Raw genomic sequence first — 8,433 nt, forward strand, 5'->3', positions numbered from 1 at the left:
CAATAATAATATTTAGCTCCATGGCAAGCCACAGGCTCATATAGTAGGAGTGTCCAGGAGGAGGACCTGTTGCACACCATCAGAACTAAAACAAAGTAGCCTGTCCTTGGGCATGGCAAAGAAGCACCTAGTTTCTTTATTTATTCTCCTCACATACTCAACTTGTTTTATTAAGCATGATGGAGATATGCTCTGATATATTGGATTTTTTTGTAATACTCATGAATTTTATAGTTGTGTGTTTCTTTGTCTATTACACCGCAATGTGCCTGGATGTGTATGCTGTTGGAATGATGTTTTCTTCATGTTCTCGGGATATTTGTGTACTTTTTTGGAAACCCAATAAAAACCATTGGAGATGAAAACCGAACACATATTAATTCCACAGGTTCTGTAGCTGATTAAACTGGTAATTAAACTCACCTAGTGCCTTATCTGAATTAAATTAGACTCAGAACCTGTGTAATTAATATGTGATTGGTTTTAAAGAGATAAGCTGGCAATCCTAAATCCCTTCTCCAGAGCATCAATACGTGCTGCAGACTGACCATAGTCATTTGCAGTCTGTTATCAGTGTACCAAATGCGGCAAATATCCCAATCATTTTGGTGCCACATGTATAAAGAGATACATGAGCAGCACCTGAAGGGTAGCAGTAAAGAGGACCTGTCATCAGATATATTCTTTAATGATAAGTACATGCATGCAGAGTAATCTCTTTTCAGGTGTTTATTACCTCTCAAAGAATGAAAAGTAATCCCCCTCACAAAGCCTTCATTTACTCTCTCTTCGGAAAGACGATGCCATCTTTGTTCAGGCACCGATCAGCATCACATCTACAATCATGTCAATCCCGGTGCCTGTGCAGGTTTTAGCTGCCCTCAGAAAAGGCAGACACAGAGTATTGTTTAGTATGTTGGTGTCCATTTTTTTTTATATACACACTTATTTAGAATTTGTTGATGTATTAATAGGATCACACGTGTTTTATCTAACTTAACCACTTCAATACCAAGCACTTACACCTCCTTCCTGTCCAGGCCAATTTTCAGCTTTCAGAGCTGTCGCATTTTGAATGACAATTGAGTGGTCATGCAACACTGTATCCATATGAAATTTTTATCATTTTTTTTCACACAAATAGAGCTTTCTTTTGGTGGTATTTAATCACCACTGAGTTTTTTTATTTTTTTGCTAAATAAAACAACACCTGAAACTTTTGAAAAAAAAACGCACTTTTCTTCATTTCTGTTATAACATTTTGCAAATAAATAACATTTCTTCATAAAATTAGGTCAAAATTTATTCTGCTACATTTCTTTGGTGAAAATAATAATAATAATAATAATTGAATTTGTATTTTTTTTTCAAATGTTTCTCCTATTTTTTAAAAAAAAATGTATTAAATTTTTTCTTTTTTTTACTATTTTATTTTTCAGCACACTGTGACCAAAGCAATACAATGTTACCATAGTAACAGTGAACTACTCTGGACAAGTGATCAGGATTTTTTTTTTTTCTTCAACACATGATTGCTAATACTAATGTATTTCATTGATATTTGCAATCAGTGTTAAATCATTGAAACTGATTTATTCAGTCTTTTGTTGTGATTAGTTGTGATTGGGCAAAGCTGAGCACATGATACAGATGGGCTGTGATTGGCCCTGTCTGTATCATGTGACTGCCTTGACCAGTCACAGCTAACAACATAATTATATACAATGAATGTCATTACAGGAATTCATCCATTGTATACAATTGACATGTGATCTGCTGTGATTGGTCACTGTGGTCACATGACACTGGCAACAGGCAGTGTAGTGACGTCATCGGCTTTGTCCCATGGACCGCGGCCGTGTGAGCGGCTCGTTTTGACAGGACATCATTTGACACCCAGTCACAACGGCGAGTGTCCCACCCAGCAGTCAATCTGCTATAGGCTGGGAAGGTGTTAAAGTGTTACTAAACTCACAACAGTAAAATGAGTTTGTATATGGAGTAACGCATGCTTGTTATACTCACTGTGGAACCTAAGGGGTTAATACTTCACATCTTGGTAAAATTCTGTTTTATCCTGTCTTGTTTGAGCCTTGGGGGCAAGCTGCACATGCTCAGTTTGGTGTGTATTGCTGGAGAGCTTTTTTTTCTTTGGGAGGGTGCATGTAATCAGCACAGGGCCAATCAGCACTGTGCAAACAGAGTGTCAGTGGTTATGAAGCTTCATAGGGCAGTCAAAGCAGAAACTCCTCCCATTATGAGAAAAGGTATTCAGTAGTTTATATCAGGCCTTGAAATTTCCACTCGCCATTGAAATTTTGGTGGGGGTGACTGTGTCCCCCAAGGCCGTCTTGCTGAGCAGGCTCGGAGCTCAGGCCAGATCTGTCATTGGCACTGGGAGCCGTCAGACTGCTTAACCCCTTCACGCCGGATCGTCCCGGCGTGAAGAGGAGTTCCTGCGCCGGGAGGTGGGCGGGACGGAGCGTGGCTTAGTGTCATGTGACCGGCGTGACGTCACGTCAAGGCCGGTCACATGATCGGGAAAGGTCCCGATCGAAAGAGCGGACCGGGACCCTTCCGTGAGTACCTCACATGTGCTGGGAGCGCGCAGGGTGCGCGCTCTCAGCACATATGTTTTTTGTTACATGAACGCAAATGTGCGGCAGATCGGCGTCTGGGCCCACACGCCGGGAGGCCGCACATTTGCGTGCGGCCGGCGTGAAGGGGTTAATAACGGAGCGCAGTGAAAGCAAAGGAAGGAGTGTGTGCTGTGCTCTCTGCCTCCCCCTAGAGTGCAGTACCCGGCTCTGTGAGTGAACAACGAAGTACTGCAACTTTTTAATAGGTGTGTCTGTGTGTATGTACATGTGTCTGTGCGTGTGTATTTCTGTGTATGTACATGTATCTGTGTGTATGCGTGTCTGTACATGCCTGTGTGTGTATACATGTGTCTGTATGTGTGTGTGTGTGCATGTGTCACTGTGCTTGTGTGTACAAGTTTCTGTGTGTGTATGTACATGTCTGTGTGTGTGTAGAGGTGTCTCTGTTTGTGTGTGTTTGTTGGTGGTGAGTAACTCTTAAGGCCTGGCTACTAGCTCAGGACTTAAAATTTTAAGCCCTGGTTTATATTTACTAAAATAATTGCATTTCCATGTTGTGTGTACTGTGGGAGACCAGATATAGTGAATGCAGGGTCCAGGGTTTAGTAATATTTTAATATATAATTTCACAGTAGTAAAACATATTTAAGATTTCATTATATTCACCATTACCTCATGTGTCTCCTATCCCTATCTGACCTCAAATACACACAACATTTTTTTCCTCCCATGGACGCCTCTGCTCCAGGAGAGCAAAAAAACAAAATCAGCTTAAAAAATGCACCTCTAAAGCCATGTTTTGCAAACGCATTTCAGCACATTCATTCATTCCATTGGCCACAATAAAAATTTATTCTGCCCACTGGAATGAATGAGTGTGTAAGATCTAAATGAGCCCAGCATTTAGATGTGTTTACATGCGTTCACACATTTTCAGGCACACCGGAGGTGCATTGTTAGCCTCCAAATGCTCCTCTTCTAATACGACTGTCAATGCCTATGTGTACAGGCCACATATGCTAAAATACAGGCATGTTTAAAGGATGACAAAAGTCTGTAAAACCAGTGTTTTGCATGCGGCTTTAAGATTTTTATGTTTTTGTCTCCAATGTCCACATTGCTGCTTCCTGAGCAGTGAAATTTTGACTCCTCCGAAAATCAGGCTCTGATCTCCATCTAGGGGCCACCTGAAGAAATTACTATGAATGTATTAAAGAAAGACTTGTTACTATGTGTTTTCATTATTTCTGTACTTATGTATTTACGCAATTTTATATAGGGGACAGTTTCACAACCTTTTTCTTTAAAAGCCTACTGTGTCTATATTAATCTGTTTTTAGTTTGTCCAATTATTTTGGTTTTGGAATAGCTTGTTTGTTCCGTCGCCTTTCTTGCAGCACAGTGCTATATCCACTGCTCAAAAAAATTAAAGGAACACTTTTTAATCAGAGTAGAGCATCAAGTCAGTGAAACTCCTGGGATATTGACCTGGCCAGTTAAGTAGCAGAGGGGGTTGTTAATCAGTTTCAGCTGCTTTGGTGTTAATGAAATTAACAACAGGTGCACTAGATGGGCAACAATGAGACGAACCCCAAAACTGAAATGGTTTTACAGGTGGAGACCACTGACATTTGTTTGCCCTACTCATCTTTTATGACTGTTTTTCATTAGTTTTGCTTTTGGCTAGGGTCAGTGTCACTACTGGTAGCATGAGGCAATACCTGAACTCTACAGAGATTGCACAGGCAGTCCAACTCCTCCAGGATGGCACATCAACATGTTCCATTGCCAGAAGGTTTGCTGTGTCTCCCAGCACAGTCTCAAGAGCATGGAGGAGATTCCAGGAGACAGGCAGTTACTCTTGGAGAGCTGGACAGGGCTGTAGAAGGTCCTTAATCCATCAGCAAGGAGGCACAGGATGAGCACTGCCAAAGTCCTACAAAATGACCTCTAGCAGGCCACTGGTGTGAATGTCTCTGACTAAACAATCAGAAACAGACTTCATGAGGGTGGCCTGAGGGCCTGACATCCTCTAGTGGGCCCTGTGCTCACTGCCCAGCAACATAGAGCTCGATTGGCATTTGCCATTGAACACCAGAATTGGCAGGTCCGCCACTGGTGCCGTGCTTTTCACAGGTGAGAGCAGGTTCACCCTGAACACGTGACAGATGTGAAAGGGTCTGGAGAAGCCGTGGAGAATGTTATGCTGCCTGTAACATCGTTCAGCATGACCGTTTTGGTGGTGGGTCAGTGATGGTCTGGGGAGGCATATCCATGGAGGGACGCACAGACCTCTACAGGCTGGACAATGACACCCTGGCTTCCATTAGGTATCAGGATGAAATGCTTGGACCCATTGTCAGACCCTATGCTGCTGCAGTGGGTCCTGGGTTCCTCCTGCTGCACGACAATGCCCGACCTAATGTGGCCAGAGTATGCAGGCAGTTGCTGGAGGATGAAGGAATTGATATCAGTGAATGGACCCCACGCTCGCCTGACCTGAATCCAATAGAACACCTCTGGGATATCATGTTTCGGTCCATCTGATACTGCCAGGTTGCACCTCAGACTGTCCAGGAGCTCAGTGATGCCCTGGTCCAGCTCTGGGAGGAAATACTCCAGGACACCATCCGTTGTCTCATTAGGAGCATGCCCCGACGTTGTCATGCATGCATACAAGCAGATGGGGGCCATACAAACTACTGAGTACCATTTTGAGTTACTGCAAAGAAATTTCAACAAAATAGACTAGCCTGCTGCATCAATTTTTCACTTTGATTTTCAGGGTATCTTTGAATTCAGTCCTCTGTAGGTTGAGAATTTTCATTTGCATCAAACAATGGGGCATCCTTATCAGTACAGACATCCAGCATGATACTTTTCCCCATTGAAATGTGATGTGTTTTCAAAGTGTTCCTTTAATTTTTTTGAAATGTGTATAATGTCATGTCTCCAGTTCCCTTCATGCTTGATAAAGAGGGCAATTCCTCATAAGACACTGTTCTCCCTTCTTGTGGGCACTTGCACCTCATACCCCTGGAGGTACCACTAGGAGACAGCTATTGCCACCATCTTTGGGCTCCATGCACACTGGTTTAAAATAATCTGCTCCTAGAGGAGTTTAGCGTTTGCATGTAGAAGCAAATAATGTTATCTTATGTGTCCATGCACAATACTTTGTTTGGAGGCATATTTTAAGCTCAGTGTTTAGAGGCGGATAGAAACCCTTCCTTTTTGCTTTGTTGAGAGCAGTTTTCTGGCAAAAAAAAATGCTAAACGCTCCTAAGTGCTAGTACAAAAAATACTCAAAAGTAGCATTTATTTCTGCTAAGAGCACTGGCGTTTTTTTTTAAGCCAGTGTGCCTGTAACGTTGCCATCCTTGGAGCAGGCCCTGTCTGAGGAATGGATGGTTGCATGTGTACCACCTCAGCTCCACTATTGGCCACAGTGTGCAAGCTGGATCGGTCTCCCTCTGGCCGATGTGCGCTGTGACAAGCTGGAGCATTGAATTTCCTCTTTGCCGTTAGCCAAATAAATAGAACTTGATATATTGTACAATATCTGTGTGCTCTTGTCTTATTGCTTTCTTGTAGTTCTGTGGATACCCTCCCCCCCCCCCCCCATTTCTTTGGATCAGCAAGATCTCATATACCCTGAACCCATGGACTGCCCTTCCCTTCTATAAGTACTATGGATTGTAATGCCTACTTGTGGGGGATATTGCTGTATACAGTACTGTGTGCTTTGGTTCTGCCATCAGTTTTATCTATCTATTGCAGTTGTGACATTACTCATTCTTGCTATGGTTTTGCTACTGGTACAAGTTTCCATGCATTGTTTGACCTGACATTTATGTAAGATTTCAAGTCTGGTTAGGAGTGTTAGGGGACAAATTGACAGTAAGGACTTTCCGTGCAAACTGGAGGCTTTGCTGCCAATTAAGAGTGTTGAAATGTCCCTGATAGGCAGAACTTGAAACAGAAAAAGCCATACATAAGAATACCTGTCTAAGCACAAGCCATAAATATAATGAAGGGCTGCAGGGAATGGGCAGGATGAATATAAATTTGATTGGTCATTCACCACTAGGAATCAATCAATCTGTGGTTATGTTCCATTTTTTTTTACTATACAATGTATTAGTCAATGTATTGTTAGACCTAATTAAAAAATTATTAAATATTGACATTAAAGCACATAGGTGCTTTAATATCAATATTTAATAATTTTTTAATCATCATTAATTAAGCGGTTTCTTAACATATAAATGTATTTATTTATTTTTACTATTTGGTTTTTAATCACCTTTTATGATCCATGATTTATCATTAATATAATATATATATTATCATTGTTACCTTACTTTGAAATTTACGTTTTATCAAATTCTCTATATATTAATTATGGATGGGATAATCTTTTTTAGACACATTCATCAATGGCTTCCACAGAGTTTGCCGATGTGCCACTACTAATAATGTATTATCCCAAGTAATATACTTATCATCTATTCAAATATTAACGCACCTTTGAATTGAATAGTTTTTTAATCAACTATTTACCTATTTACGTTTGCATTCACCCTTTACCCATGGTAAAATGGCGCTGCGCAGGCGCACTATTACTACTCTCCGGACTTCGGCAAGATGGCGCTGGCTGCCATCTACCGTATAAATAGCCGGCTTCATTGTCATGGCATCACTTGGTCTCCACCTCTGAAGAAGTGCGTGTGCACGAAACGCGTTAGAAGGAGCCTAGGACGTCCTGACGTCACGCCGTCGGAGCCACGTGGAGGCCCGGTGGCCATCTTAGTTCCTAGATGGTCAGTCTGTTTGCATACCTTGCTTGTTTACTTTTTATTGAATCCTTTTGATATTGAATAAATTTTGACACAAAATACTACACTATGGGCACTCTCCTTGGTCTCCCTTAAGGAGCTATGTTATTTATAGAGCCCTACTACGATCCAGTTACCAGTCCACCATATCCAGAGAGGGAAGCTCCTGTAAACAGGCATCTGTACCCACCTATCCCTTAAAGGGACCTCTGGCCAGCTAATCTACACCACTGAGGGCTCATAACCTTACCACCCTGAGGGAGGATCACCCTGAGTTCCAGTCCGGACCTTTACCTGTGAAGGAGATCCGTTTTGATTTACACATTGCATAACTGAATTACGCTTCTGGTGAGTGCGTACTTCTTACCTTATCATTGGGAGCACCGCCACTGGATTGGATCAGTATACCACATTGTCTTCACTATATAGACTGTCACTGATATATGCCTTGATTATTGGGGACAATTTTTATCATATTTTATTGTTCAGCGCTGCACTTTTCTATTACATGTCTACAACTCATCAGTTTAGAAAAAAAATGAAATATATTGCAGCTTACCAATCCTTAGCTGTAGTGGCGATATTTTTTTTTAGGATTCTTCCCCCTGATGAATGAGCACAGGAGGCAGATTTGGAAAACAGCATTGTCAGTCTGGGGAGAGGGGAGTGTTAGATGTACTAGCAGATTTAAATACACAAACAAATTGAAGCTAAACTCTAGCTTCTACTTTCTAATCAGTTACAGCAAAAACATTTTTTTCCTTTTGGGATAAAGGTTTTACAGAAAAAAAATCCTGACCATTTTAAGCACCCCTGCCAGTGTTAAATGGTCTGTCTCATCTCTGTAAGTGCAAGAGAGCTTTATTGTTGGAAAAAAAACAGCCTTACTGTGTCTCCCGGCTGTGACTGATCCCCGGAGCATGTCCCCTGTCTCCAACTATAGTATGTTTACTGTCTCTGACCATCTTTTATTGTACTGTATCTGTGCAGTTCCT

The sequence above is a fragment of the Staurois parvus genome, unplaced genomic scaffold, assembly GCF_062004578.1.
Source record: "Staurois parvus isolate SC_StPar_1 unplaced genomic scaffold, SC_StPar_1.0 ptg000479l, whole genome shotgun sequence".
Classification (NCBI taxonomy): Eukaryota; Metazoa; Chordata; class Amphibia; order Anura; family Ranidae; genus Staurois; species Staurois parvus.